Source organism: Myotis davidii, unplaced genomic scaffold (genome assembly GCF_000327345.1).
Source record: "Myotis davidii unplaced genomic scaffold, ASM32734v1 scaffold575, whole genome shotgun sequence".
NCBI lineage: Eukaryota > Metazoa > Chordata > Mammalia > Chiroptera > Vespertilionidae > Myotis > Myotis davidii.
This window is the reverse complement of record NW_006290306.1, coordinates 6860911-6872408: the sequence shown is the minus strand read 5'-3', so window position 1 is coordinate 6872408 and position 11498 is coordinate 6860911. Positions and strand designations below refer to the sequence as shown.

The following is an 11498-nucleotide window of genomic DNA, read 5'->3' as shown; positions in this document are numbered from 1 at the left end:
GTGACTCGGTGCCCGCGGTGGAGCCCCTGGCCCTCCCGCCCTCGGCCGCCCTCCTGCACATGCAGTGACTCCACGGTCGGGGTCTGGATTGCTGTTCTCACGCCCCTGCGGTGGGGAGGGGGTGTTTAACCCGAGGCCTTCGGTCCTTCAGTGTCTTATGAGTGTTCCGTGTATGTACATATTCTGCTCTTAAGTTGATAAATAGACATATATTGAGAGTGTCCTTGACTCCTCGCTGATCCTTAGGAGTCCTTTGGCACCATGTCCTGTGTGCATTATAAATTCTCTTCTAAACTCAACTATGACACCGTCACCTTTGATGGGCTGCACATCTCCCTCTGCGACCTAAAGAAGCAGATTATGGGGAGAGAGAAGCTGAAAGCTGCCAATTGCGACTTGCAGATCACCAACGCACAGACCAAGGAAGAATATACTGATGATAATGCTCTGATTCCTAAGAATTCATCTGTAATTAGAAGAATTCCTATTGGAGGTGTTAAATCTACAAGCAAGAGGTACTTTATAAGTCGAACTGAACCAGTGATGGGAACTTCAAAAGCAATTGATGACTCTTCTGCATCTATTTCTCTGGCCCAGCTTAGAAAGACTGCCAATCTGGCTGAAGCCAGTGCTTCTGAAGAAGATAAAATTAAAGCAATGATGTCGCAATCTGTGAATACAACCCAATCAATTACATGAAGAGGCCTCTAGGTCCACCACCTCCATCTTATACCTGTTTCCGCTGTGGTAAACCTAGCCATTATTTTAAGAATTGCCCAACAAATGGGGATAAGAACTTCGAACCTGATCCTAGGATTAAAAAGAGCACTGGAATTCCCAGAAATTTTATGATGGAAGTGAAAGATCCTAACATGAAAGGTGCAATGCTCACCAACATTGGAAAATACTCAATACCAACTATAGATACAGAAGCCTATGCAATTGGGAAGAAAGAAAAGCCACCTTTCTTACCCAAGGAGCCCTCTCCATTTTCTGAAGGGGACGACCCTATCCCAGATGAGTTGCTGGTCTCATCTGCAAAGACGTCATGACTAATGCCGCTGTCATTCCCTGCTGTGGAAACAGCTACTGTGATGAGTGTATAAGAACAGCACTCTTTGAATCAGAGGACCATACATGCCCAACGTGTCATCAGAATGATTTCTCTCCTGATGCTTTAGTTGCCAATAAATTCTTGCGACAGGCTGTTAATAACTTCAAAAATGGAACTGATTATACAAAAAGACTACGGAAACAGTTACCCCACCACCACCCCCAATACCGCCTCCGAGACCACTCATTCAGCAGAATCTACAACCTCTGATGAAATCTCCAATATCAAGACAACAAGATGCTCTGATGATTCCAGTGATGACTTCATCAGGCCACCCGGTTCCCTCTGTATCTTCATTAACTTCTAATCAGTCTTCCTTAGCCCCTGCTGTGCCTGGAAATTCATCTACCCCAGCGCCTGTACCTGATATAACTGCAAGGGTCTTCATATCAGTCCACTCAGAAAAATGATGGGCCTTTCCAGGATTCCGATAATAAAATATTGCCAGCTGCAGCCCTTGCCCGATCACCTCCATACCCCAGAAGAGGCAGAGGCAAGAGTGGAAACTACCTCTCAAGGTCTAGATCTCATGGATATTATCGATCTAAGTCAAGGTCACCACTATATAGATGATATCATTCACCATCAAGGTCCCCTCAAGAATTTAGGGGACAGTCTCCAAATAAATGTACTGTACCCCAAGGGGAAACAGAACGTGAATATTTTAATAGATACAGAGAAGTTCCACCACCATATGACATAAAAGCTTATTGTGGGAGGAGTGTTGACTTTAGAGACACATTTGAAAAAGAGTGTTACCGAGAATGGGCGAGAAAATATAGAGAGTGGTATGAAAAATACTACAAAGGTTATGCTGCTGGAGCACAGCCTAGACCATCAGCAAATAGAGAGAACTTTTCTCCAGAGAGGTTTTTACCACTTAATATCAGGAATTCTCCCTTTACGAGGGGCTGCAGAGAAGATTATTCAGGTGTATTAGCTGCCTCCCCACACCAAAACACAATTCACAATAGAAGGGACTTGTTTTTAGCCACTAGAACGCCCCAGGACTGTTCTAGTGCCTGTCATCTAGTAGTTGCTCAATAAATATTTGTTGAAGTAATACAAAAAACAAACAGTTTTTGGAAAGTACTTCTTTTGTTGCCTGCATCTCTCTTATCTCAGACTTCATCCAAAGCTGTGCTGAAATGTGTGGACAATTTTAAAATGATAAAACATCAAAAAGAGAGTCAAAATGGATCAAACAAAAACAACTTGGACGATAACTATTTTCCCAGCCCCTCTGCAAACACCCCATCATTTTGCTGAGCCAAGTTACGCACATAAACTTCTGACCACATCACAAATCTCCATCCAGTTCCTGCTTGTTCCAGAGAGTTTTTGTTCAAATTGAACAATTACACCCTCTAAAAATATTCCCAATCATCTGGATGCAAATGCAATATTTTATTGGTAGAAGAGATACCACGCAATTACTCAGGTGTCATTCAAATTTTGCTATGATTATGGCTTTTTGAAAGGAACCATGCTGTTTGGGTGGCAATTTCGCATCATGTGTCAAAAGCCTTGAAAAATGCATTTCCTTTGCCTGGAAGATTGCGCTTCTAGGCATGCATCCCAAGGAAAGATTCAGTCATGTATGAGAAGATACATTTACGAATCTATATCACAGTCTTGTTTCTCTCAAAATAAGTCAGAAACAACATCAATATCTGCCAAAGTATTGTGTACCTAAATGATGAAACATTACAACTATATAATTAAGTACTCTGCAAATATAATAATGTTTTGATAAAATACCTATTGACATAAAAAGATGGCCATGTTTATAAAATTATATATTTATGTTTCTCTGACTTGGGGGAATATAAGTATGCTTTATCCCTGTTTTGCATATATGATTTCCATAATCAATTTTCACTTTTAAAAACTGTAATTATAATATCATGAAAATGGAAAGAAGATAAAATCAAGTGTGTTCCTTTAATTTATATCACACATTCACAATAGGACAATATCTTCCTCAAGGGGGTGAAAATTTGTTCTTGGAGCAGGTGCAGAATATTACTCTTTTTGTGTATAAAGCACAGATATACATACAGCACATCAGCAGATATACAGTAATATAGTATATTCAGTGCTCAGTGGTTAGAGCTTCAGCCCTGGAACTGAAAGGTTGTGGGTTCAATTCTGGTAAAAGTCACATACCTGGTTGCAGGTTTGAACCCCAGCCCTGATCAGGGTGTGTGTGGTAGGCAACCAATCAATATGTCTCTCTCCTTCCCTCTCCCTCTCTTCCTCTACCCCTCCTTTCCACTCTTTCTGAAAATCAATGGGAAAAAATATCCTTGGGTGAAGATTAAAAATAAAATGTCATAGGAGAGTGATACAGAAAAATATAACTAAAAAGATTCCTTTTGGAGGTAATAATAAAGAAATGGTTGAGCAACCTTGCTCATTCCAATTTAAACATTTTTATCTTATGCTTACGTGTCTTGCAGAGATATTATAATTTCTTTCATTTATTTTGCACATAATTACTCCTGCTTACTTCTAGTAAATTCAGCTTTAAATCTAACCATTCATGCTGACAGCCCTTACAAACATTTATGAGGAGTTTCTGAAGGGAAATCAAGGAATGAGGTTACTAGTTCACTAATGGCAAAGAACTTCAGTTTAGGAGTTAACTCCAACATCCAGTAAGCCACTTTAGGCATCTCAGAAGCAATCCTTAGAAATATTTCTGCTTTTTCTAATTGAGGTCAGACAATGAGAAGCTTTCACTAATCCCTAGACATAGCACTTTTTTTTCTTTTTTGGCATTTGTACAATGACTTCATTTAAGACCTTCCTTAAAAGCATCTTCTCAGTGATAAATGAGCGATGGAGTTGGCAAGCCTTTTTCTCTACTGACAGTAATATTTCAGAAGTCAGGATTATGATTAGAGAAGCACAATACCACAGACAAGACCCACATCAGTCCCCAGAGTATGAGCTACTGAAAATAGAATTATCACCAGTTTCCTTCCAGGAACAATTTGGAATCCATCAAAAAGGACGGAAAGGGATGATGCTTGAACATAGACAATAAGGCAGGGGAGAGAGACAGTCTTCAATTTCTAATATAATAAAAAAAAAAGTTTCTACAGGTTATCATAGAGCAACTTCAAAAGGTGACTCAAATTCTAGCTACAGAAACAGAACAGGCAAGAGCAGTTCTGGAGCATGTCACAAAAAGTGCCCAGGTCCCAGATGGACCGAGTTCTTGGTCAGAAGCTGAGTGCTGTCACAGTTCTAAGAAAAATCTTTTGTTCTCCTTACCCATTCCCAGGAATCAATTTGGTCTCATTAAGGAGTGGCTCTGTCTGGTGAGACTTCCCCCATTCTTGGAAGTCACAGTCACCAATTTAAAGAAGAGCCATGGAAGGGAGAATCATGGCAGATCCTAAGATGCTCAAGATGTCCTAAAACCTGGAACCTGTGACTACCCGACCTTCCATGACAAAGGGAACTTTGCAGATGCGATTGGCACCTTGATTTTAGTTCTGGGAGACTGGTATTAGTCAAAATGATCATGTGGTACGTTTGTGTTGTTTTAACCACTAAGTCTCTGGGACTTTGTTACAGCAGCAATTGGAAGCTAATATAAAGACAAGGGTGGAAATCTCAAATCCACATTTTATTTTTTTATCCACATCAATAGCTCTTACTCATAATCCAAAACACCTTGACTATTGGTGTGGTGAGGTTAGTCTTCTCTCCTTGGATTACCCCTCCTGGAGATTAACAGCAGGAAATCAAACCAGTTCTCAAAGCAATGCAAAGGCACAGAAGTAAAATGGAGGTAAGAAAGTCATCTTTTCAAAGACTCATTCTCTGGATCTTTTCAATTAGCACTGTATTGTGCTAGGCAATATTATTACTCCATATTTGCTCAATTGGGTCTTTGTTAGAAAAATAAAGGCCCTTCAGACAAAATATAATTCCAACTAATCTTAAAATAGCAGAGAAAATTATAGACCCTAGCAATCAGTTTAGCTGATTCTACTTGGCCCTTTTTGTATTCACCCAACAACTTAAATATGATAAGTGGATTCCAGTGGGGGGTTGGAGGGGAGAGGAAAAGATTTACAGGTCGTTTTGTTATGGGGACTCTGATTAGAAATACATCTTTGACTCTATAGCTGCATGGGCTGTTTTGTTTTCATCACTTTGTTCTCTGTTCAAATATTGAGAAGGCCATCCCTGTCCACCTATTTCATGCTGCTCATTCCCCTCACCTAGGCATATTTCCCTGTTTTCATTTATTCACAGTACTAGCACTATCTGAAATCATATTTACATTTTGGCTTATGTATCTATGTTCTCCACTGAAATATAAACTCCATGACATTGGAGGGTTTCTTTATCTGATTCATGGAACATCCCCATTTTATAAAAAAAATTATTGATATATACTAGGCAATCATTAAATATTGTTGAAAGGACAGATGGATGGATACATGGCTGGATAGATGGAGCAGAGAAGAATAAAAGGTAGCCTTGGCCCAGAAGGTAAAGAAACCTTCAAAGAAATGGTGAAAATTCATAAATCCTCAATGGGTGGCTATTAATTAGAGAGATGGAGGGAAGAAAAGATTCCAGGTGACGTTCCTCATGCAGATCATAACAATAACCAAAATACAGAGAGGAGAATGGCATTGGTGAATGAAGAGCACAGGAAATTGCCTTGAAAGAGTAGAGCACCAAGGCAGTATCATACAGAAGATAAATTTGGATTGTTGCACATTAAGGGATCAAGCAGCTTTGTCCAGTAAGTGTGAATAAATTAAAGAGAGGGAAATAAAAAGATGGCTCTGGAGATTGGTATTTCAAAATAGCCTCTCCTTACCTTGAACTCTGAATACTGAGCATCCCTCACTTTAGTGGCTCCTATATTTTAGATGAGACCATTGGAAATACCATATTGAACTTCCACTCTATGTTTGAATATGTTCAAAATTGTCATCAGATATTCACTCTCCCACACATGTCGTGGGGAAGGGGGTAGTATTGTTGAGCTTAGCCATGTGACTTGTGTCAGCTGATGAAATTAGTGTTGACCCCATCTTTTTTTTTATCTAAGAAGAGAATTTAGATATGTCTGGTTTGACTTGGTCTCTTTCAATCATGCTCATGAGAAAAGCCTGCTCCAAATGCTGCTGCTGATGACTATTATACGTCACAGATCAGAGATGAGACACTGGAGCAGACTTGGAACTGACTCACTGTCTGAAGTTGAACACAGCCAATGACAAGGTGCTCCACCATTATATCCTTCAAGTTATTATTATGCATTATACTATGACAGTAAACCTTATTCATACAGCCTGTCTGTGGGAATGCATGCTACAGGAGAAGTTGGTCATAAAATGTAACAGATACAGTAAACAATCCATCAAAATGCATTCTGCCTCTCCCATAGTGTAGAGCTGTCCCTGGGAAGTAGCTATCTAACCACAGATTGCATATTGTATTGCACTCAGGTGGAGCCATGTGACAGTTCTGATCAAAGAAATGGATCAGTGGAAGTGATGTGTGTCTCTTCAAGACCCAGGTGATTAAGAAGCCATCTCTTTTCCATTCAGTCAGTGAGACAGTGATGATTGAGTTGCCCACAACTGGGAGGCCCATCACACTGGAGAATTTTGCATGCCTGAATTCTCACATTGGAAAAGGTCACTCCAGGCCAAAAACACCCACATTTGGATAGTTATTGTGAGTGAGAACAAAATCCCTATTTTGTTAAAGCCACTCAAATTTAGTTTGCAGTAGATGGTATTAACCTGTGCAATATTTTGCACATAATAAAATTATATGTACTACATGATTAAGTATACACATAGGGTTATTTCAGAATCAGAAAACGTTTATGTTCACTTAAGAGAATGTTCCTCAAAGGAGAATGTTCACTTTTCACAAGCTAGTTTTCCAATATGGTAACATCTTAAATTTACTCTGGTAAATAAGCCTAACAAATCTTTAGGTGTTCCAGCTGATGAGGAAGGATCAGTGAAAAGATCCCTGTTTTCAGAGAGTTTACGTACTAGTGGGAGTCAGACAATAAGCAATCATAAAAAATAAGCAAATTATATGCTATGGTAGGAGGTAATACTATTCATAGGAAAAAGGAGCAGGATAAGAACTGCTGGGGTGTGTTGAGGTGTGGACAAGGACCCCAGAATGCTGGTGACCCTTGAGCCCTGGCAAAGGTCAGAGCTATGCACCCGTTTTTTAGTCGAGACAATGGTAGCTGAAGCAACTTCCCCACCAGATAGTCATGTAAATCCTTACTGATTTTCTTGGCCAATGGGGATATTAGGAAGGACAATATAAGAATATGATTGATAAATACTTGAATATTAGGTGTGTCCTTTTGGAAATGCATGCTCTTGGCAGCCAGCTTCCATGCTGCAGAGATAGACTACTGAGTCATGAGAACTCACATGAAGAGAGACCCTGGAGGTTGAAAGACCATCTTCTAGCCAAGCTCCCAGCTGAATACAGCAGCATGAGAAAAACTACCGAGCTGAGTCCAGTCAAACCCCACAATACTGAGAAATGATAAATCATTGTGTAGCCACAGAGTCATAGGGTGGTTTGTTGCATAGCCACAGATAACTGGAATACCACTAGAGAGAACTTTCTTCATATTCCTATGACCAAATTAAGACATAACCCAGATTTTATACCAATTTCTTCATTTACTTTTCTTTGAGCACAAAGGAAAATGCCCCAATCTTATCAAATGCCAAGATGAGCTTTAAATCTCTGTCAGTTTGTCAGGAACTTTTCTCCTTTGGTCATCTATCTCATCATCATCATCATCATCATCATCATCATCATCAGTCTTTCCCTCTCTTCTGGATCTTTCTCATTAGGGTACTATAAGTTCTTGTTCCTCCCATAATTCACAGAAGTATGTACCTACATACTTTACCCTAGGCTTCATCTCTTCCCCATTACCACCCCATTTCTCTACTACTTTTTAAAAAAAATTCTTTATTGATTAAAGTATTACATATGTCTCCACTTTCTCCCATTGACCTCTCCCCAGCCACTCTCACCCTCTAGCTAAACATCTCAAAAATTACATTTGCCATATCTCCATTTCCTTATACTCTGTCTTTTCTTCAATCCCCCTTCAATTTGGCTTCTGCCTCCACCAAATTATTGTGCTGATCACCAATGACTTCTATATTGCCAGATCAAATAGGCACATTTCTGCCCTCAATTTGGTTAAACTCTCAATAACTTTTCACCATTCATCACTATATATTTTTCTATTGGCTTTCAAAGTATCTCATGTTTTCCTTCTAACTTACTGGCTACTTTTTCTCAGTTTCCCATTTTTACTTCTTCACTTATACTTGGCTTAATCTGAGTTACTCTTTCTGCAATAAGCTTATGCTTCATTGAGGTAAATTAAAGGGTTGTTTCTAGACCCTCTGATCTTCCTCTGCTTTCTCTTCTAAGTGATTCTAGCTATTTTATTGGCTAATGACATCTTTATTATAATAAAGTGACATCCAAAGCTATGTCACTAACTCATTCTCCAGAGGACTAAATACCATTGTTTACTTTTTGTCTCTGCCGAAATAACTGCTAAGCGTCTCAAGTGTAACAATGTGAAACTCGGTTCTCTCCTAATCTTTCCCATCTCATGACTCCATCAGACATTCACTTATTCAATCTAGAAGCATAGGGTGCCAGAAGCCGATCCACCCTTGCTGCTTGACACAGTCGCTTAGGGAAGAAACATCTGCACAGCTTATGTTTCAAGGGACCTGGCATATATGGCATATGTTTGCTCCCCCTCTTAACACTATGTGTTTTAAACAGGACCACCTCCCCACAAAAGGTTGTTTTCCCAGGTGAGGATTTTTCCCTGGAGTTAGGGAGGGAATAAAACACCTTAACTAAGTGCCAGGTGAGTAATTAATCACTTTAACTACGAACAATCACACTTAAACTACATTATCTTTACTTAGGATAATCTCCTTCAGTTACTCCCTTGTAGCTTAATAGAACAATAGAGTAACCTTGGAATGGAGATAAGAAACGCCCTAACCTTTGGAATAGAATTGATAGGATTAAAATCAACTGGTATAAATACAGATGTCACAGGACAATAAACACAGAAATTGGCTGGAGATCCAGACTAGAGAACCTCACTATGCTGATCAACTGAATGCTGCCTCCATGTCATTCCTTCTTCGATGACTCCGTCCATACCTTTGGGAACCTCTGGACCTGCTGGGGCTGGACCCCAACAATAGGGGTTATACTCTATTCTCTTATTTGAATATTAAATATTCAAATATTTAATTGAGCATTTACTAGCACCAAACATACATTAGAGTAATATTTTTGTATTACAGGTGTTCACTGCTCAGTGTTGGAAAATAGATGCTTGAATGGTTAATTACAATACAACTGTGAAAATGGTAATAGTAAAGACCAGATCAAACATGCCCATATGCAAACAGTTAGGATTCAGGTACCATTCTAAGAAATGGGGAAAACATTTATTTCAAATAGCAGAGTTATGAGACATTTTGCCTTAATTACAGGCACCATTCAAAATCTCATTTGCCTTATTGAAGATAACCAAACAAGTTAACTCACAATTATCCCTTCGAAGAAGAGTTCTCAGGTTTTAAATAAATGTTTTCAGGAGCACTTCCTAATGTAGACATCTTGTGGAACTGCAGACTTTGATTTTTCCTTGTCAGATGTCTTCAAGTTACTGTCTTCTCAGTGTTTCCACAGAACATGGTTATAAAACCCACTTTATTTCTTTCTCTCAACATTATTTTTATTTTTTTTAATCCTCACCCAAGGATATTTTTCCCATTGATTAGTAGAAAGGAGGGGGAGAGGAGAGAGAGAGAGAGAAACATCAATATGAGTGAGACATGTTGATTGGTTGTCTCCCACACACCCCAACTGAGGCTGGGGATCAAACCTTGTAGGAAGCTGCCTATTGTCTTCACTAGCAGAGAGGTGTGGACAAGGAACCCAGAAGGCTGGCAATCCTTGAAGCCCTGCCAAAGGTCAGAGCTGTGCACCCACTGTGAGTCCAGACAATGGTGGCTGAAGCAACTTCCCCATTTATTATTATGTAAATCCTTGCTGATGGGCTAGTCTGCCTGTTATTGTAAATTGCCTGCCTAAGGGCTATGGATGTATCCCAAACCAATAAAAGGTTGATGAGGCCTGAGCACCAGTGGAAGTCCTTCCCCTGGAGTTGGACTTGCCCATCTGTCCCCCCAGCATTTCCAAATTATCTCTTGTCTCTTCTCTTTCATTTGTGTGTGGCTCCTCTTCCAGATCCTGAACCATGCGGGATGTGGGGGGAACAAACATTTACAACAAAACCTGCAACCCAGGTACATGCCCTTGGCCGGTAATCGAACCCAAGACTCTTCAGTTTGTAGGCCAAGGCTCTAACCACTGAGAAACGCCTGGAAGGGCTCAACATTCTTGTTTTGCTCCTCTTTAGCATAATTTTAGAGTTTCAGGGAACTTGACATCCCCAGTAAAATCCCAACTCTTCAGAGAAACATGAGTACTATGTAATATAGTATTAAGGTACATCGCCTAATAAACAGACATTTTTATTTTAAGCACATTTGGTGACAACTCAAGTATTAAAAAACTATATGTAGCTTTCACATATCATATTTCACTGAGGAAATTTTAGGAAAAGACTAAGAATCATAGACAATTTCACCTATCTAGTGCAATAGAGACAATCTAATGTGATAGTCTCTGGAAGTGCAAGAGTTAAAGGAAAATAATTATGCTTCATTTGAAAAAGTTTTAGGAAGTATTAATAAAGTGTGTCTCTTCTTGCATTTTTAAGGGTTGGAAATGTCACAGGTAGTATTAAATATTGTGAAGAATTTCTCCCCAATTCAATAAACACTCCAGTAGAATAAACAATCACTGGTAACAGACTTAATTTGGTATAAAATGGTGAAAGCCAGTTTGTACAAATGATCTCAACTATTATTAGATAATGTATCTCTAATGAGTAAACATTATATTCCTCTCTGAAGCTTTATTTCCATATAAATAAAGGTCAACTTCTATATATATTTATTAAACATAGCATGCTTCAGGACATTTAGAGAGGATATAAAGAGGAAGACCTTTAAGAATACACAGCTTAGGAGCTCCAGTGGCGCAATCGGTTAGCGCGCAGTACTTATAAGAATACACAGCTTAAAGGAAAATATAGTCTCACCAAAAATCTCCCAAGAAATAGCAATGTCAAGTATGGCAACCTACTGTGGAAGAGAGCATATAGAAAGAATGCTTAATTCTGGAAAAAGCACCAGCTTAGGAGGACTTGGCCAAATCTCCACTAGGAGGTTTG

At 39.3% G+C, this 11498-nt stretch overlaps 1 protein-coding gene and 1 pseudogene across 3 annotated transcripts in view; one reads left to right on the top strand and one right to left on the bottom strand.

Moving 5' to 3' along the window:
* NYAP2 (neuronal tyrosine-phosphorylated phosphoinositide-3-kinase adaptor 2) overlaps window positions 1–11498 on the bottom strand; it is a 206152-nt gene that overhangs the window by 95068 nt on the left and 99586 nt on the right. The gene's annotated exons all lie outside the window — the stretch shown is intronic.
* LOC102775531 lies at window positions 159–1541 on the top strand (annotated as a pseudogene). Its single transcript, XR_001513796.1, has one exon. The product of XR_001513796.1 is annotated as an E3 ubiquitin-protein ligase RBBP6 pseudogene (transcript).